This window comes from Colius striatus, chromosome 3 (genome assembly GCF_028858725.1).
Source record: "Colius striatus isolate bColStr4 chromosome 3, bColStr4.1.hap1, whole genome shotgun sequence".
Lineage (NCBI taxonomy): Eukaryota > Metazoa > Chordata > Aves > Coliiformes > Coliidae > Colius > Colius striatus.
Window position 1 is genome coordinate 40,786,389 of NC_084761.1, and position 20,628 is coordinate 40,807,016.

The following is a 20,628-nucleotide window of genomic DNA, read 5'->3' on the forward strand; positions in this document are numbered from 1 at the left end:
GGGGTGTGATATTGCCTTTTGACAAAGCTCTTTGGGTTGGCTGCACCTTTTCCCAGCAGGCACAGCACTAGCCATAGCACCAGGGAATGGGACACAAAACTCAGTTCAATAACTGGACCCACTAGAACAAACAGGAAACTGTAGGTTCTTTCCTTACAAGGACTTGTACTCAAGACAAGAGGCGGTCACTTGTTCTTCTCACCATACATAACTTAAAAGCAGAAGTGGTCAGGAGATTATTAGCTCAACATCAGTGTACTTAGAAACTTAACTCCAGTAGGGTTTGCTTTTGATTTTTTTTTAATGGCGAACACTCCCATTCCCACCAAAATCACCATTCAATTGAAAAGAATTTGTTCACTGCAACAAAAGTCAGCAAACCTCTTCCAGCCCCACTCATAAGAACCACTGGAATCAACACTGTACTGACACAGATCTCTGAACCGGCTGCTGCAAAAATCTTTTGGGGAAACCATCTGGGCAAGTATCACTCTGCCACTAAGAATGAAAAAGAACCTTCCACTGAAGGCAAGATACAATCAGCACCTGCAACCAGAAACCTGACAATCAACCTGTGTACAGAAATAAAATCCCAGTGCTGCCTGTAGACCCAGGGTTTCTGACCACTGCCAAGGCATCTGCAAGCCACTGAAGGAGACAGACAGTTTCTTCAAGACCTCACTTAAAGGAAGCACCTTAATAAGCACACACATAAAGTCAAGCCCTAAAAGCCCAACCGCTTCCTAGTGCAATCAAAATACCTGCTGGCAGTGCTGAGGTGAAATCTCACCTTCTTCCCTAAATCAGAGCAATACTGACAAAAAGTAATATGGTCTCCATTGCTAAAAGACATGGAGATCAAGTTCTGTTAAGCATATAACTAAAGCCAACAAAGGGGAAGAAACTTGGCACAGACTCATCCAGAGCTGTCAAGGCTGTCAGCTTTCACCATCAGCGGACTTGCAAGACCCCAGTGTCCAGCACCAATAAAACCTTCCTGTCGACAATAATGACTACTCTGCTGCTACTGTGTTCACTCAAGTGGGGGGGGGAAGTAGTTGACACAGTGCTTAGATGGTATTCAGGAGCCAAAAAAAATGTTTAAGATGATCTATCGGCTTTTCAGGAGAGCTGACAGTTTATCCCTTTTATTTCTGTTGAGAGAAGATGGAGGTTGCTAATGGGAACAGCATATTGCCAACACATTTTAAGAACCTGCATATGAACATTAGTAATGCAAAGATTGATAAACCAAAATGGGTGGGTTTTTTTAAGAAATTAACTTAAAAAGCCAGATAATTTTCCTAAGTGGCTTCATCGGTTTGGGACATTCAAAAACAGTCAAAGGAGTGATACAAGTCCACCCCAAAACATCATGAAATGCACATAACTGATGCTGAATAATTAACTTCCTCCCAGATGTTTCTCTTTTCCCTCAGAGAATGAAAAAGTCAAAACTAGTTCTTCTGATCTCTTTCCAACATTAAGCGATCCAGGTCAGAGAACTCAGGAGTTAATACCTTGGCAAGACACTTCAGCACAGTCCCTGTGCACCAAAATGAAGTAGCTGGCATAAAAGCCTGCAAGACCAGGGTCCTATCCTCTCTCAGAGGGGGACTCAATACCTGCTATACAGCTACCTAAAACTACAAAATCTCAACTTCTGCAGGTGACTCTTTCCTCTCCATGAACACTCCCAAGGCAGTTTGCTCAGAAGCACACCAGCTAAAACCTCACAGATGCTCAGGAGTTACCCAGGAAGAGGACAAATGGCAGCAGTCACCTTCTGCCTCAGAGCTGACAAGCCAGCTCACATAGGTATTCCCTGATCTGCTACATTCTACGTTACCTTATCCTTCCAGCTAGCAGTCATCTGAGCAGTTCTACCTGGTCAAAGTTCTCCTAACCACTACAACCCCCGGTGACACTGCCACAGCACAGACTGAATGTTCCCAATGCAATTATTCTGGCCCAAAGCATCTTTAAGTCTTCTTTGCACAGCAGAAAGGCTGTGCTCATACCACAGCCCAGGGCAGCCTGCAGGTCCCAGCACCTTTGTCCACAGGAGGAAACAGGGCACTGGACCTTTGCAAAGGGCCACTCATCACCTCCTAAACTCAGTATTGCTGTGAATGGTAATGTTCACATCTCCTCCCACCTGTCCCCTTTTGACTAGCTTCCTGGCAGAAGACAGGGATAATTGCTTTCTCTCTCCAAGAGGATAAGCGCATTAAACCTTTGGAGAGGCTTAGTTCCTGCACTGACCAAAGCCACAGCAAATACCAAAACCAAGACTGTAAGAGATATAATAGGTCAAAGAGACAACTGAAAGGGTAACAAATCCCTAGAGAGACTTAAGCTACTGAAAGCCAGTGCTCAAATTTGCCAGTACAGCTGTCTGAAAGTAACTGGGGCAACAAACACTTTTACCTCGGGAAAACCTGTAGGTCCAACCAGTCACAGAGAAGACCAAGGGACAGGCAAAATCTGAACAGAGAACAACCCATCTCTCTGTTCTGCCTGTGCCACAAACATCTGAAAAATAAAATGTATTTTCAAAGGGAAAAAAGAACTCTTTGCTAGCTTTTCAAATACATTGCAATTTTACAGCAGAGATCAAAGAAATGAGTTTAGTAAAGAGTAAGTTATATATTTAAAAAATGTTCATTTCAATGCTATCATTATCACAGTATTTCTGCAACATTCTCTGAGCACAGAAAAATGCCTAGCTCAAGTCCATCTGGGTTGAAATGAGGCCCCATCTCTCACCAGCACTTACAGTCAGCAAGAAAGATATTTCAGTTCTGTGTTTACATGTTTTACTATAAGTACACAATTCTTTTCTTTAAAAAACCTTTTTAATGGACAGTAGGCCAAGCATCTGCTGAAAAGTTGCACTCTTTCCTCCACAGAAGTGAGCAGCTAAGAAATTCAGTGCTTCTAAAAAGTGATCATGTGTGCTTAAAGGGTTTTTTTTTAATATCTCATTTTGCCCTTGATCCACAGATAGATTTAGATCCATTTCCTAAAGAGTGAGAATATTTTTTTAAATTGCCGAAAAAGTTTGGTTTGGTTTTGTTTTGGTGCAGGGTCTTACTTCCCTGGCATCCCTGAGCAATGCTTCAAGCTTGTCTCAATTCAAGAATATACATACCCGCAAACTTAAGAGGAACAGACCACTAAAAACACAGCTTCAAGTCAGAAAGACTGGGGATGGAACTAACAACTCTACTTATGCTCAAGACCCTAAAGCCAACAGGGTCCAACACCACTGCTCAGCTGAGGCTGGACTTTCCTGAGTCAAGGGCCTTGCACTAAGCACACTTACAGAAGTAGCATTGAAATCCTTGGAACAATAAAGCGTGAAACAGGTAATATCAGAGAGTACAGCACTACATAATAAATTGTCCTGATTCTCCAAATTCTGCCAGATTTTACAAAATCCTGCTCACACATTCCCTGACAAAGCCTGCTGCAAAACACATTGCATTTTGGTGCAAAGAATAAATATTTCTTTATGGGAGAGACTTTGTTTACTTATTTAACAGGAAGAGAAGTGCAGACATGGAGATGGTCCATACACTGGAGCTAAAATGTGAGGTAATGGTGGAAAGGTCAATGATGGACAGGGAAGCTGTCAGAGGAGCCCACTAACTATACAATACTTGCCAGTTTACCCAGCTGTAAAGTGATGTGCAAATAGCTGCTATATACATCAAATTATGGTGTCAACATTTACAATACTATAAGCAGATGGTCTGTCAGTCGTTCTGTTTAAGACAGTTTGCCTGTTTCCCATTATTTATTATAATTTTTAAGAAAACTTCAAAAGGAAACAGGTGCTATCTTGGAGTCAATCTTTGTTATTGTTTATTTCCCTCTTTAAAATATGTCGTCATTAGGCAGCAATGCTTTTAGTCATATACTTAAAAGTGCTGCACTTCAAATGTTGTTTATTGTCAAAAGGATAGTAGTTTCCATTTTAAAGCTATGATTGAGTCATTCTAAATCTCTTGAAAAACCATATATCACACATTAGACTGATCCCAAAATTATCATTAGACATGAACTGTCCTTCCTCATACTAGTAATTCCACTCCAGTAAATTTAAAAGTCAATGGGATTACTCCTGCGAGTAAAACAAACACATGGCACTGAGGCTATGCTCTGCTATCATGGAAACCACAGTTCCACGGTTTCAGTTTCCACCATTTTGGTTCCACAGGGAACCATTTCGATGCACAAAATAACAAGCCGTTAACTCCTCAAAGCCTACCTATAAAGCACTGTGAGCAGACCAAAATGTGTCCAAACTTAACTGCTCTGCATGTACAAGGTATATGCATGCTAGCAAGTACTGAATACCTACAGAATTACACAAAATGCAATAGCTATGTCAATGGAAGACACACAAAGTCAAGCTACTGACATCAACCTTTTAATAAGAAAAATGTTCTGACTGGGTGTATTTTTACACAAAGCATTACACTAATTGAAATACGTTGATATGAAAATTGTGACTAGTTTCATACCTGCTTGTAGTAAATACACAAAAAACCTCCTTGAAAAAGACTTCATTCACTGATTAAAGATAAACATTGTGATGTTACATCTAAATATGCATTTATCCACTGTGCCATGACACAGAAATTATAGGGCAGTATGAAAAGACACACATGCAAAAATTATAGGGCAGTATGAAAAGACACACATGCAAGTCAACACACTAAGAACAGGTAGGTTCATTCCAAGCTCTGACATGAATAGTCTCCAGATTGCAACCTCCCTTTATTTTTGCCTGCAACCAGACCCACCCATTTAATTGTACTCTTTTATTCATTCATTCAAATTAAAAATGATACATCAAGATAAAGAGAGCTTAAAAAAAACTGGAAAAATTAAAGGACCAAACGCAGAAGTTTGTAACTAAAGAACATCCTTCTGGTCTTAAAACAAATACCAAACATTACAAAATTTTCTAAGTCAACGGCATTACTTCAAACTGTGTTTGTTTTGATTTGCTTAACAAAATGCTTTGTTGTTAGAGCAGTGCCTCATCAGCACTTATTCTGCTGAAAAGCCCTAAAATGAAATATACTTTAATATAATTTAATAACAATTATATGAGTACATTGAGGAGTTGCTTCATTATGAGCCATCAGATGTAACACACTCAATTCTTTTATTAATTTGTGCACATTACACTTTTTAAGGTCATCTGGGTGACATCCAAATGACATCTGTAAACCAATCCAAATCCACAGGTGATGTATAACAAATCATGAAGTTTCAGGTGGACATGGATCTTTAAGGATGAAGGAATTCCTTCATTCTGTGTTTTATATAAATAATTTTTATAAGCCACTTCCCAAACCCAAGTACTTAAAAGAGAAATACGTAAAACGGCTTTCTAAACCTCCTTTAGTTTAAAAAAGCATCAGTCACATACTACAAGGTTACCCCTCACATCCCAGTATCACAGGGAAAGAATCCTAAAGTACCAATGCACTTCTGAAGGACAAGTACTTCAAAATTGCATAACACCACTTTTGTTGTACTTTTTGGAATATTTCCTTGTGAATAATTTTTTAATTTATAAAAGTAGTCAAAGGAAAGAAGGAAATCTCTGGTTCTAATCATTGAACTATTATCTCTGCTAAAGAGATAATAAAAAGGCTAAGCAATACTTCAAAACATATGAAATAGCATTGATCCTTCGTCCCTCACTACATGTTTTGTTTTAATGTATAAACTGTGAAAATGTGAGTGAAGTAAAAATCTGGTTTATTTCCCTATTGCAGGAAGATCTGGAGTAGGGGGGAAATCAAATCACTTTTCCCAATGTATATCTTTGATCTGTAACTGAAGATATCTATTAAAGTGAGAAGGTTTTACAATACAGGCTGGGCATTCAATATTTCCCTATCAAAATAAGGGAAGCTTCTGAAACTCAGTTGCCCTTGCATAAAGCTATGATTCTATTTCCACACTAAAGAACCCAAGCACTGAATTTACTTTTTTTCCCTCCCTCTCCAAATCTTAACCTACACTTTTAAAGCATTTTCCCCTAAGTGTCCTTCCACTATAGGGTAAAACAGAAAGTCATGCACTGTGAATTGTTAACTGCATATATCTTATCCTACAAAGTCACTGTGTATTACAGTAAGATTTAGAGAAACAAAAAATGTGTAATGTGGGGTTAAAGAGCAACAATGAGAATTTGCTATCCTCTATGCAACTACACACGTTATATACCTACACAGTACAGGGTACTGGCCAATTGTTTAATTATGTTGAGTAGGATGAGAATTAATAAAAAACAAAACCCAGAAAATCCAATGCCACCAACTTTTGAGAATATTATTCATAGTTCTAAGATGGCTACCTCCATCCAAGCAAAAGTAAAGTTCCCAACCAGCTGAATATGCCAACTAACGCCAGGGGAGGATCTCTCTCATCAGAGCCCAGAAGTAGCCAAACTGAACTCCTCAAACCCAAACCAGTGACAAGTGTCAGCAGCACAGGGTTAGGCAGGCGGACTTCAGGTTTCTGAGGTTTCTCATGCATTAGGCTTCACGTACTGCAGTGAGCTGTTCCCAGAAGCAGAGCTGTTCAGCAGTAATTGGCAAAGGAGACATGCTGTGAGAGGCACTTGTCAAATAACGCTTGTTTACAAATAAATCTCCTAGTGCAAAGGACAGCAGTTATTGAATAAGCTCAGGTCCAGAGTAAAACCCCTCCTACCAGCAGTCTTTTAGTTTTGCATTTACTGAAGAGACAGAAATTAGAGAGCAGCAATCAGAGAAGCAAGGGGGAACAGACACCCTGAAGACAGCGCTCACACTGCTCGTCATTACTGTAATACTCCCCTGCAACCTCCCTGTAACGATGCCACTAAACCTATTTGCGGGGCAGCTTCGTTCCTTTCCAGCACTGTTTCCTATCACGTAAAAGTCCTATTCTACAGCTGTCCGTTCCTGCATAGACGCCTCTATCGCGAATGGTCCAGCTGACTCCGTCAGTGCTACACAAATTTTCCAGGAACCAGCAAGGATGAGCGAGACAGAACTCAGGGTATCTGCCCGTCTCTGGGCACCGTGTCAGCGCAGACCAGAGCTGGCAGGACAGCGTGCCTCTCAGGAGGCAGGCGAGGAACAGCGAAAGAACTTCAAAAGCAGCCACAGAGCCTCACCAGCATCACTCCCACGAATGAAGTCATCTGAAATCGTGTGGGGACAGAAGGATTGGGCCCACCATTATCTAACCAAGGCAAAGCCATTTCCATCATCCTCCAAACCAATGCATTGCCTGAACATTTGATACCTTCACACAGAGAAACAGTATTTTCTCCTTCCTCTGTATTTTTTTTGTTTAAAAAAAAACCAAAACACATCACAAACACAAAACAACAACAAAAACCCCCAAACCAACTACAATTGAACATTATTCTTGCTCTCCAAAATAAATTACAGTTAGCTGTTTACCTTAGGCCACATCTTTAAAATTCTGGAACGGTTTTCTTTCACCAATCCCTGCACACCTCCTCCTCCTCCCTCTAAAGGAGTTTCACAAATAATTACGGTGCATCACGCCGGCAGTCTGCTACGAGCTGCCGGCATCCCCTTCAGGCGCTGAACTTCTCCACCCATCACCTTCACATTACAGCCTGCCCGCGGACACAAAAATAATAATAAAAGAGCCACAAGCAGTGCCCACATCACGTATACGGGGGGGGGGGGGGGGGGGGGGAACACACCACCACAACATCCCGGTTTGAAAGCACCCTGCTAGACAAGAAGCCTGAGCAGATGTTTTTGGCTACTGGCCTCACAGAGATTAAACGTGTAGAAAAATCCGTTCCCTGCGGCCGCGCTCCGCTGCGGGTTAAACACCGGCACCTCCGCGGCTTCCCCTCCGTTTTTACCCGTTTTTCAGCCGCGAAGTAAGCGCACTGCGGCCAGTGCTCGCAGGGCTCCCCGCGGGAGACCCCGGCCCCGCCGAGCTCCGCGCCCACCCCCCGTACTACCCCCGCCCCACCCACACTACTCGGTGCAAAGCCTCGCAGCTACCGCCGTGCGACCCGCCCCCGGCAAAGCCCAGCAAGCCCACCCGCGCTAATGCACCTTGCTTGCAACTCTACCCCGCTGCGAACCGCCAGGAAACACAGCCGTGCGAACGCACTCGTGAAAATGCCCCTGTACAGAAGCACCTATGTAACACCACCACCACCCCCCTTCCTCGAAAAAAAAATTAAAAAAAACCCACCAAAACCCAAAATGGCCAAACCCACCCGTGCGAGCCCGCCCGAGCCCCGAGGCAGGGCTACCGACCCCTTCCCCGGGACTCTCCCCCAGCCCCAGTACCAGCGTCGCCCGCTTCCCTCGCGCGGCACCCGCCTCCCCGCGGGGCAGAGCCTCCCCCAAAACCGAGTCAGGTGAGCCTGAGGCAGCGCGCGGCCGGGAAGCCGCTCTCCTCGGCGGACGCTGTCCCGACAGCTCGGCCGCCCCGTCCCCGCTCACCCTCGCTGCCGGAGCTGGCCAGCAGGCTCTGGAGCGCGACGCACAGCAGCAACGGCAGGAGGCACGTCCGACCGGGAGCCGGCGCCCCGGCGCGCCCAGCCCAGCTGCCGGCGCCCCGCGGCCCCATCCCGCCGCCCCTCAGCGCATGGGGCGGCGGCTGCCCCCGGCGCTGCCCGCTCGGGTCGACTCGGGACGGGGCGGGCTGGCAGCGCGGCGCGGCTCCGTTCCCGTCCAGCCGCCAACGCGACTGGGAAGCCGGGAGGCGGGGATGGGGGAGGCGGCCCCGCGCCGCCGCGGAGACGCCCCCGACGGGGCGGACCCGCCGCCGCCGTCGCCATCCCGCGGAAAGAAGGGTACCCGCTGCGCTTCAGGACGCGTCAGGGCGTCCTGGGGCGCAGTGGGACCGCGCCTACAATAGCCGCGCTGCAGGAGGCCCTGCCGCCCCCCGGGCCACACCGCCCGAAGGGTAGAGCAAGGAGCAGCCCGCTTACTGCAAGGTATCTCTCTGGCCCCAGGGAGCCCCGCTGCCCCTCGCAACAGCCACACGTCACTCAAAAACGCATATGTGTCGTGTCGTGTCGTGTCACCCTCCAGTCCCCAGAGCCCGGAAAGCGGCGATTTCAGAGGGCGGGCAAGCTTGAGGGGAACACTCACCGCAGCCAGGAAAGCAAAAATTCCAGAAACTCTCTAATGGAGCCAATGGAAAGATGATTTTCCGGTGTATTTTACCCAGATCACCAGCAGAACCCAGCTTTGTATCCAGTACTGGCAATTAGATTCAGAGAAGTTTTGACTGAGAATTTTTACCCCTCAAAGCCCTGTTTTTCACCTGCTTCATCTTTTTAGGAAAAAAATAAATCCCGTGAGTATGAGAAATTTAATTCTTGGGGGTTTTAACCAGGGAACTGCCAATAACAGTTATAACACAGCTCTCTACACCACCATTGCTCATGTTCTATCCATAAGTAGCTAGACAGGGTGTTTCTCTGTGCCCTTGCACAAGCCTCAGCTACTGACAAAGTATCAATATAGTCCTGAGTTGTACATGCATGTTATTTTCAAAAACGTTAGCTCCTTTTGCAAGAGGATTTTCTACCTCTAGCTATTCAACATTTTTACTGCCACCAGGAGGACAGGGAAGGGGCTTTGCTTTACAACGGTGGTACATTAATACAATTGCCAGCCAAACAAAAAGCATGGCATGCATCTGTTTACAGCAGTACACCAGACCTTCAATATTCAAATATCCTGCTAGTCCATAATTCAAAAGGCGTTACTAGCACCAATGCATGAAACTCCATGGACAGATCTTCAGCTGACATAAATCACAGCTGAGAACATGCAACCCCAGCCCCGCCACATGCAACACTCATTTCTAGGAATTTGCCATCTGTGGCAGCAGTGATTCGTTTTGCCACCCAGAAATCAAGGCAATGCAGGAAAACATCATCAGAAACAGCAACTTGTTATTAGCATAGTAAAAAGGATCAGATGGGAAAGGACAAATAAAATGCCAAGCTTGAATGGGAGCCTCCACTAGCCAGGGGGCAAGACTGCTGTAGCTAGACAATCTCATATGAAACTGTTTGCTCCTGTTTTCGGCTGGTGTTTGACAATCATTGACTGCTGTTGGGACTGCCAGGCTTGTAATTTAGAGGCATTTCAGATGATATGTTAGTGACATCTTAATTTTCTAGGAAACACTGTGATGAGCTTCATGTGATTCATAAGCTATTTAAGAGTAACCACCATGCTCTAGGTTTCATCCTAACTGCCTTTTTTTTTCTTCCCCCTGCAGGAAACTACCTTTCATTCCAAGGCATTTGATTGGTCCTCCACTCTGGTTGTGGCACAGGAGTGTCCCAACCTCATATCCCAGGACACTATTGAGCTCTGATAAAAAAAAAAAAAATTAAAATAAAATGCAACTTTATAAAAGCCTTATCCCCAAATGGAAGGGTATTGCAACTTTATGCATCGTCCAGTGGGTCTGATTTGGTAGGGGCTCAGTCTTCTACAACTGTCCTCCTGGTTTTGCCACCAGTGCTCTTAGTAATCTGCAGCAGGCAATTCTCTCTTCCCTTTTGCCTCATCAGCGCACCCAGTGGGCTTTTAAGGAGAGGACAAATTTTAACAGAGTGCTGCAGTATCCCTGGTAGCCTTGATAGATAATCAGAGAGAAGCTGGGCAGTCTGATGGGATCCCTTCCCATCTCTCACTAAAGAGTATATCTTTTATTGCTTTGAGCAAATTCACTGTAAAAATCACAAGGTCTGGGTCACAAACTATTCAGGAACCTAAACTGTCTCAGGTTCATGCCATTTCTCCTCATACTCAGCTTATATTTTGTGTTAGTTTCAGATTTTTCTTCCTGTATCTCATTAATTCATTTTGCCTTTTCACCTATGCAAACAGTATTCCCTTTTAATCATCACTCAGCTAAGGTCTGTATTTCATCCTTTACATCTTGTTCTTATGAGTCATTCCTATAGAGTGTTAGTAATACTGTTACAGTCCAAGCTCCCTCCAGTTTTCCCAACATCTCCCTCATAACAGTTTGTCCCAGAAGTGTAATCATACTAAAGCCATAATAAGCAACTCTCTCTAGAATGCTATTGCATATAGTGTCTGAAACTGAAATGACAACTTTTCTCTGTATAACTTGCCACTTCATATCTAATTTGCTGCCAACTATTACACATATTTTAAGGTATTTATTACACCAGACAGATTTTGAGTTAGCATATTTCAGATTATTTCACTTAGATATGCAAAACCTAATTTTTCCAAATTTAATTCCTCTGCCGTTGACATAGTTCTCTTCATATAATTGCTGTGTTCGGACTGGCTTTTAATTTTGCATTGCCAATTCATTTTGTTAGTGTGCTGTTTATCCTGTCATCAACGGAATACACTTGAACACTTGAAGCGAATCTATCTTTCAGATTATTTCAGGAACCAAAAACTGCCCACTACATCCATTCACTGTGTCATTATTGTTCTACTGAAGTGTAAGGGCATAATACTTATTGCATCTCCGTGTTCAACAGGCTCACCATCTGAGAAAATATTTTATTTCATACTTTAACTGTAAACAGTCCCTCTAAAGCCATGTCTTCATTGCATTAATGGAATAGACGCCCTACTGTAATGTAACAAACTTTAATTAGTTAGGCATATAAGCATTTCCATTTTCCTTTGAAAAGTCTTTTTCTTTCAAAAGAGTCAAGGAAGATGTGACCTTTAAGGAACATCGTCATGAACTTTGGTAATCAGGTTTTGTTTTTTCCCCACAAGCCCTTTGAAAGAGAAGAATTACCTTCTACTCAAAAACTAAATGCATATTAAAAGCAAAAGCAATCTAGGAGCAGCTAAGCAGCTTTGCATAGTAGATATATTTGGATTTGTATGATGGATGCAACCACAATTTTAACACAAAATGACTGTGCTCAACAAGCCACCACAGCAGCCTGTGTAGCAGGACTATGGAAATCAAAACTCAGAGCCACAGCAGACAACAGCAAAATCTGTACCAAAAGCCAGTGGGGACAAGAAAGTTAAACATCAAGTGCAGGTGGGCCATCCCTTGGCTGAACGAGGTATATCAATGATTGTGCCCCTCTGTCACAGCTGAAATCTTCATACAGAGAAAGACATTAACCAATGAACCAGTATTTGCATGGAGAAAAATGAGCAAGTGGTAAATAAAGTATTGTCTGTGCAAGTTCAGAAGCCAGCCACTTGTACGGTCTCGGCACCGATTTGTCTTTTGCCACCCCCACAAAACAGAGGAGCCACTGGCAACTGTGCGCTTAGGAAAATCTGCTCAGTTCATTTACAGACTGAAATTAGATCCAAAGCCATGAAAATCCATGGGAGAAAAACATGTGAATATTTGTTTCACTCAGAAAAGGCTTAGAGAAAGCATGACATTTCAGCCTGGCATTTTATTTTGGAGCACTTCATCACCAGCCCTTGGTCCTGATAGCAGTTCTCCCCAAGGCCCATGACCTGGCAGCTCACACTCCTGTTTGCAAATGCTGTGTCACTACTCCCCCCTCTCACAGCCCTGCACTGGCCAGATCCCAGATGTTAAAAGCCCACTGTCCATCTGCAAGCAGAGGTATGATCTGTGGTCCAGAGGGCTCAATGTACATAACTTCACATGTCAGTCTGGTTTAGACTGATCAGCAAAATAATCCGGGTCAGACATGGAAGCACACATTTGTGAACACCAAACACAGCAGCAGTTACAGCTGGCAGTACTTGTCATGCACCCACTACTTAGCAAGTATTGAGGCATTTCTTTGCATCACAGCAGAGGAGAACATTAAAGAAATAGCTTTGCAGAGATTTATGGAGATTTTTAGTAACACAGAAAGTGGAGCATGGGAGAAAGTGCAAAGGCTAATTTGATTACATTGTTAGCCCTGTATAAATTTAATAATGGACTCACTTCAACATTTCTCATTGTAAGCTATTTACAAACGTCTAGTAACTGCAGTAGCTCAGCACCTCACCCTCGTGAATCAGTCTTCCCAATAACTCACCTCTGTGAGGAAGAGGAGCATTACTGCTCCCCTACAGACAGACAGGAGCAAAGGAGATGTTGAGGATCGAGATAAAAATTACTGAATTGATTATGCCTCCTCTAGATCAGGGACAATGTTCTTAAAATATTAATGAAATTATCTTATTCTTGCATCAGAGTAAGAATCAGCAGATATTAAGAGGAACTGGCTTATCTCCTCAAGACATTTGGTCGTGAGTTTAAGTAGACACCGCACAAGCTTTGGCAAGTGACTTGGGTACATTTACAAGTACCAGAGTGCTTTGTAAAAACCTAGCCCTTGAGTAACTTGCTCAAGGTCACACAGAAGGTGTGTGGCAGACCTGAATCAAGCTCAAAAGCTATTAGAGCATGTATTTACTTTTCATTCTCACTTTTCCTTTTCCAACATGTCATTTTGGATCAGGATCTACTCTAGCAAATGTGGACAGTGCTGTAGTTCAGGGGTTCACATTCAGCACTTCACTCATTAAATGCACATTCTTTTAAGGTAAAAACAATAATGGATATAATTATGAAAATCACCATATTAATACATAATTTAATAGTGAAGTACCTTAATCTCCTGCATACTGTACTGTCCAGAACTCAGTTCCTGTCTGAATTATGTTTCATAAGGTCAAGAATGCCTTCTTTAATTTCTAAGGGCAGTCTGTATGGTCATCCCGTATTTCTTTGATTATAGGCTGACTAGTTTCGTTAACTCGAGCTATTGCCCTCTGTTCAACACTGAGGCCAACTGTGTCTGTTATCCTCTTGTTTGATGAAAGCAAATCCATTTCATTTTGCCTCACTCCTCCAAGCAGAGCTGTTTGATACGGACTCAACCTACTGCTAATGATTTCCTAAATAAATCACATCATTGTCAGTCATTTCATATCTCAAATACTTGCAAATGCTTATCAATTTCAGCTGCCAACACATTCATTTATGTTCTTGGTAGATGACATCTGGATCACAGCTATAGTCTTTGAGTCTTTTCCATCAGCTAATTGCAACTGGTTTTGAAATGCAGGAACATATTTATTTCCCTCCTTCCTTTGCAATGTTTGAGTTGTGCCTTTAGATAGGTCTGTTGCAAACTCAGAAATACTTAGCTTGCAAAACTTCAGTGTCTACTCAGAGAAGTGCTTCAGCAAGTATATTTTTTTTTTTTCGCATATGCTTTGTTAAGTGATTTTCAAACAGAATTACAAGGGCCTGGGACAGCTTTCTGGGACAGACAACCTCACGTGACAAATTCTAGCACAAACATTACCTGGTGACATACAATCCATGTGTTTCCCACTGCCACTCAGCTTTCAGTGTTGCTTCCCCTATCACATTTAAGAGTTCCAAAATACTACTCAAAAGAGTGAAGAAAAAAAAAAAGGAGAGAAAAGGCAAAAAGTCCTTCACTCACCTTTTATACACAAACTTCCCAAATTGAAGGGGTAGCTATGATAAAGGGATAAGCCTTCTAGGCTCATTACTAGGGAAAACTGTTCTTCCCATACCAGAAGAGCTGGAGCAATTAGGTGATACTGAAATCAAGCTCCAAGACTCAGGTATGCTGATATTTTTTGCTTCCAGCACAGATGCCCCAGCTGATGCTGAGGAAGCTATTCCTCAGCTGAGAGTATCCCGTTACTCAATGCTGAATGACAGGGTCCCAAATGAAGTGAAGGTCCTGTTAACAAAGACGTGTGCTTTAAATGGTCAGCATAACCTGAGATGTGGCCAAAGGGGATCACCATCCAGCTTGGCTCTTGCACCATGACTATCCCAATAGTATTTTTGCACTACTGTACATTATCAGTGTTGTTTAACAACCCAAGCAGTATCCTAGGAACCAGACAAGCCCAGTCCAACACTTGCAACTGCTGCTGTGCCTTTCTTCACCTCACTCTACTTCTGAGTCCTCCTCTTCCCTTGCAAGACACCCTTTTCCTTCTCTTTCAAGCAGGACTGCCTTTTAATCATGCCATTGGCCATGATTACTTGCATCCATCTCCTCATAGAAGCCATTCTCTTTACCTTTAACACATTTTGTCAGATGCAGTTGCACTTGGACATTGGCTTTTCTAGCCTCATCTCCGCTTGCTCAGAGACCATGCTTGTATTCCTCACAGATTTCACTGAAGTATTACTAGTGTACTAGACAGTACGGGGGTGTAAACACACCATGCATCATGACATGGCTATAAATGAGAACTGGCTGCTCATTACAGGTTATTTCTCCTTTTATAGCTTTTCCTCCTTACTCTCTAAACTTTATTCCCCCTTCTGTCTCTTACAAGGTTTTCTGGGCTCTGGCACATTTGCTTAATCTCCACACAATTCACCCTTTGGTAGGCTCTGCCTTCCCGCGTATGCACTCCCAGACACTTCTGGCTGCCTCTGTTTTCTGCCTTTAATTCTGCCTCCAGCTAAACAGAAGAGTAGGTGATTACAATTTCATTCAATCAGAAGGTGAAGGAGATGGGGGCCAATGCACAGCAAGTCAAGAAAGGAGTGGCAATCAGATTACAGCTATAGCCTAGAGCAGAATACTTCATAATGTGAACTTATAATGGATCTCTGGTCTAGGGCATATAACAGACATTTTACCCAGAGTGCAATAGTCACCCAAAGACATTTAGTTCAGGAAATACTGAGCCTGGGATAAACATTTAAACTTTAATAAAACCATTACAGTTGCACTGATTGCATAGCTCCTTTAGTCAGTGAAGCTACATAGGGAAGGGAATAATAAAATAAGCAAGTTGAACAGAAGTCATTATCAGGCTATTTACATAAAGATTTACTGAAAATTCGCCCTTAGTATGGCTCTTTGACAACACAGTATCCATATCTACCTCTACCTTGCTCTAACTAGTTGACTAGTCATTTACCTGCTTCATCTTTTTGGACTGATTCATTCATAATTCTTCCATTCCAAATAAACATTTCAACACTAAATAAGCTTCTTCTGTGTTTTGAGTGAAGCATCAATTCAACGTTCCTTCCTTTCTGGACAAGTACCCTAATCAAAAGGCAATTAGACAGAAAATATGAGTACACCAGAGCTACAGACAGGCACCCAGGAGAGATACAGGGATTTGCACCAACTATTACCCACTGGCCAGCACAAACATTACAATAAATATGAATGTTTACTAAAATGCTGTACAAAGGGCTAATCATTGCATAGGGGACTGGTTGACACTTCTGTTCTCTACTGGTTTGTTGCTGGTGGGTCTTGTGAATTAATTTCCTGTATACCAAACTCTCTTCATTTTGTTAACAGCAAACCCCATCCTATTAACCCTTTTCAAAGCCACCACTCCAGGAATTGGGCACCTACATATTAGGGTACCTGTTCTGGCTCCAATTAGCCTCTAAGCTGGAAAGTGGGAGCATATTTACATCATGTCAGCATCCATGGAGATGAGGCTACTGCAGGTATGCCTACACCTCCAGGAGAAAAGAACAGGCTTAGTTTATTTTTAGATTAGTTTTATATTAGTGGCTACTTTCTCAGTGTTTGGGTGTCATACTCCACTGACACTGGAGGACAAAAAACATACAGAGTGAAAAAAATTTACAAGCTGTAAGATCTCGCTTGGGCACAGTTGAACATGGGAGAAGAGACTGCTACTTCCTAGGCCATGTTTGTGAAGTAATACATCTCCCCGATCTGCAATTGACCTTTTTCTTAGAACTGATCCAAGACCGTACACGAACTAAAACCAAAAATCTTCAACATCTCACAGTACAAATACAAGGACAACTTCTGTAATTTCTTTCTCTGTCATCCCTATCTGAAACAACCATCAATCCTCTACTGGAAGGAAAGATGTTTGTGACAAGCACAGGAAAAATCCTAGAATGGTAGGGGTTGGAAGGGTCCTTTAGAGATCATCTAGTCCAACTCCTCTGCAGAAGCAGGGTCACCTAGATCAGGTTGCACATGTTCAAGTGGGTCCTGAAGATCTCCAAGAAAGGAGACTCCACAACCCCTCTGGGCAGCCTGTTAAACTGATCCCTCACCCTCACAGTAAAATAGTTTTTTCTTATATTTAAGTGGAACTTTTTGTGTTCCAGCTTCATCCCCTTGTCCTGTTGCTAGCTATTATAAAAAAACAGAGATGTCACAACCTCCAGATACCCACCCTTTAGATATTTATAAATGTTAATAAGATCTCCCCTCAATCTCCTCTTCTCTAGACTAAACAGCCCCAGTTCCCGCAGCCTTTCCTCATATGAAAGATGTTGCAGTCCCCTGATCATCTTGGTGGCCCTGCGCTGGACTCTCTCTAGAAGTTCCCTGTCTCTCTTGAGCTGAGGAGCTCTGAACTGGACACAGTACTCCAGATGAGGCCTCACCAGGGCAGAGTAGAGGGGAAGAAGAACCTCCTTCCACCTGCTGGCCACACTCTTCTTGATGCATCCCAGGATGCCATTGGCCTTCTTGGCCACAAGGGCACATTGCTGGCTCATATTTAACTTATTATCAATCAGGACTCCCAGGTCTCTCTCTGCAGAGCTGCTCTTCAGCAGTTTGACCCCCAGCCTGTACTGGTGCATGGGGTTGTTCCTTCCCAGATGCAGGACTCTGCACTTGTCCTTGTTGAACCTCATGAGGTTCAACTTGCAAGCCGGTCGAGATCCCGCTGAATGACAGCACAGCCTTCTGGGGAATCAGCCAGTCCTCCCAGTTTGGTGTCATCAGCCAACTTGCTGAGGGTACACTGTCCCCTTATATAGGATGAAGATGTTGAACAAGACTGGCCCCAGAACCGATCTCTGTGGAACTCCACTGGCCACAGGCCTCCAACTCAAGTCTGTGCCATTGATCACCACTCTCTGGCCTCTGTCATTCAGCCAGCTCTCTATTCACCTTACTGTCCACTCATCCAAGCCACCCTGCTTGAGCTGTCTGATGACATGTTATGGGATACAATGTCAAAAGCCTTGCTGAAGTCAAGGTAGATGACATCTGCTGTTCTCCCCTCATCTAGCCACCCAGTTATGCACTCATAGAAGGATATCAGGTTGATCAAACAGAATTCCCCCTTGGTGAAGCCATGTTGACTCCCCCTGATAACCATCTTTTCCTTTATATGTTCAGTCATAACATTCAGGATTAGTTGTTCCATCACCTTTCCAGGGATGGAGGTGAGGCTGACCGGCCTGTAGTTTCCTGGGTCGTCCTTCCTGCCCTTTTTGAAGACTGTCGTGACATTGGTCTTTCTCCAGTCCTCAGGCACCTCACCTGTCCTCCATGATTGTTCAAAAATGATGTAGAGAGGCCTAGCAATCACATCAGCCAGCTCCCTCAGGACTCTAGGATGCATCCCATCAGGACCTAGAGACTTTTGAGCCTTAAGCTTGGCCAACAAGTCTTTAACCTCTTCCTCTTACACCCAGGGCAAGTCCTCTGCTGTCCTGGCCCTACTATTATCCTTGCTGGACAGGGCTTCCCAAGGGCCAGCCTTGACTGTAAAGACTGAAGCAAAGAAAGCAGGCACACATCATCCTTCTGCTGCTGATGTACTTGAAAAATGCCTTATTACTGTCCTTAACATCCCTGGATACATTTAATTCTAGAAGGGCTCTAGCCTTCCTAGTTGCACCCCTGCATGCCCTGGCAATGTTCCTATACTCTTCCCAAGAAGCCAGCCTCTGTTTCCACCTCTCATAGATGGCTGCTTTCTGCCTGAGTTGTCCCAGCAGATCCTTGCTCATCTATGGAGGCCTCCTGCCTCCTTTTCCTCCTTTCTTGCACTTTGGGACACACTGATCCTGGGCTTGGAGGAAGTGGTGCTTGAAGATTGACCAGCTCTCATGGGCACTTCTGTCTTCTAGAATCATATCCCAAGAGATTCGTCCAAGTAGATCTTTGAAGAGGCCAAAGTTGGCTCACCTGAAATCCAGGGTCACGGTCCTGCTTTGTGTTCTGCCTCTTCCACATAGGATCTTGAACTCTACCATCTCGTGGTTGCTGCAGCTGAGGTTGCCTCCAACCTTCAAATCCCCAGCCAGGCCCTCCTTATTTGTCAGTACCAAATCCAGCAGCGCACCCCTCCTTGTTGGTTCCTTGATCACCTACAACAGGAAATTGTCGTCAACAATCTGTAGGAACCTCCTGGACTGCGTGTGCGTGGCTGTGTGGCTATCCCAGCAAATATCAGGGTGGTTGAAGTCCCCCATGAGGACCAGGGACTATGATCATGAGGCAGCTCTCAGCTGTTTGTAGAAGGCCTCATCCACATCCTCCTCCTGATCAGGTGGGATCAAACTCCTACAACAATATCACCTGCTTTGCCCTGGCCATTAATTTTTACCCATAAGCACTCTACCCGCTCCTCATCCCCACCCAGGCACAGTTCAGTACACATTAATTGCTCCCTCACATAGAGAACAACTCCACCTCCACGCCTTGTCAGTCTGTCTTCCCTGAACAATACATAGCCCTCCATGGCTGTGCTCCAGTCATGGCAGCTGTCCCACCACGTCTCTGTGACTGCAATGAGGTCGTAACTCCGCATCCACACCCACATCTCCAGTTCCTCCTGCTTATTCCCCAGGCTGAGTGCATTGGTGTAGAGGCAGCGCAGGGGCTTACTCAAACACACAGGTTTCCCTGGACAGATGCAGGAGGATCCTTCCCAGTTTGGCTCTTCCTCAGGGTGGTCAGCCTTCTGCATCTCAGCACAGTGTGCAGATGAGGGGCATTTATCATTGCATTCCCTGTCCTGCCCTGTTTCCCAGCTAGAGGGGACAGCTTGTTCTATGTTGCTTCTCCCCCCACCCCCCAAGTCCCTTAGTTTAAAGACCTCTTTATTAAATTTGCTAGCCTACTCCCAAATATTCCAGTTCACTTATGGGAAAGATGAATCCCATCCTATCCTATCAAGTTCTAGTCTCCAAGGAAGGATCCATTGTCAAAGAACCCAAAGCCTTCCTGCCGGCACCAGCCTCTCAGCCAGGAGTTCACTTGGCTGATTTTTCCATTGCAGACTCCTTTATCTCTAGGGAACAGGATAGAGGAGAAAATAACCTGAGCCCCTCTACCTTTAACCTGCTTACCCAAGGTTTTAAAATCCTTCTGGATCCTGGAGATGTCATGCCTCATGTCATCATATTCATACCTACATGGAACGCAAGTAAGGGGTAGTAGCCTGCATCCCTGACCTTGGCTCCTGGCAGGCAGCAAGCCTCTAGTGACTCCCTACCTTCCCACAGATGGGTCTCTCAGTGCCCCTTAGCAGCGAGTCACCCACAACAAGCACTCACCACTTCTTTCTGTAGTGTCAATTATGTTTACACTAGAAGTAGTAGGAGACCATGAGGTCACATAAAGATGGTAATACCTCATAACATACTGCATTGAATGCAACAATTTGGGTTTTTTTGCCTGATTCTATTCTTTGTCCTCACAGTAAACCAAGCCAGATTTCATGTAGGTTTGCCACTGATTTGCTCTGGTATTTAGCTGTATGTAGATAGCTTGATAATCCATTGGCAAACTGCAGATCATAGTTATCCTTTAGCTCTGCCATTGACATGAAAGGT

General features: G+C 44.1%; 1 protein-coding gene across 2 annotated transcripts in view; it reads right to left on the minus strand.

Annotated features, from left to right (window-relative positions):
• The window catches only part of EPHA5 (EPH receptor A5), a 208,292-nt gene extending 199,663 nt beyond the window's left edge, over positions 1-8,629 (minus strand). For both annotated transcript variants that reach the window (XM_061994328.1, XM_061994327.1), the window contains exon 1: positions 8,520-8,629. The gene's annotated coding sequence lies outside the window, so the exon portion shown is untranslated. The remainder of the gene's footprint in view (positions 1-8,519) is intronic.
• Positions 8,630-20,628: the final 11,999 nt, after the last annotated feature.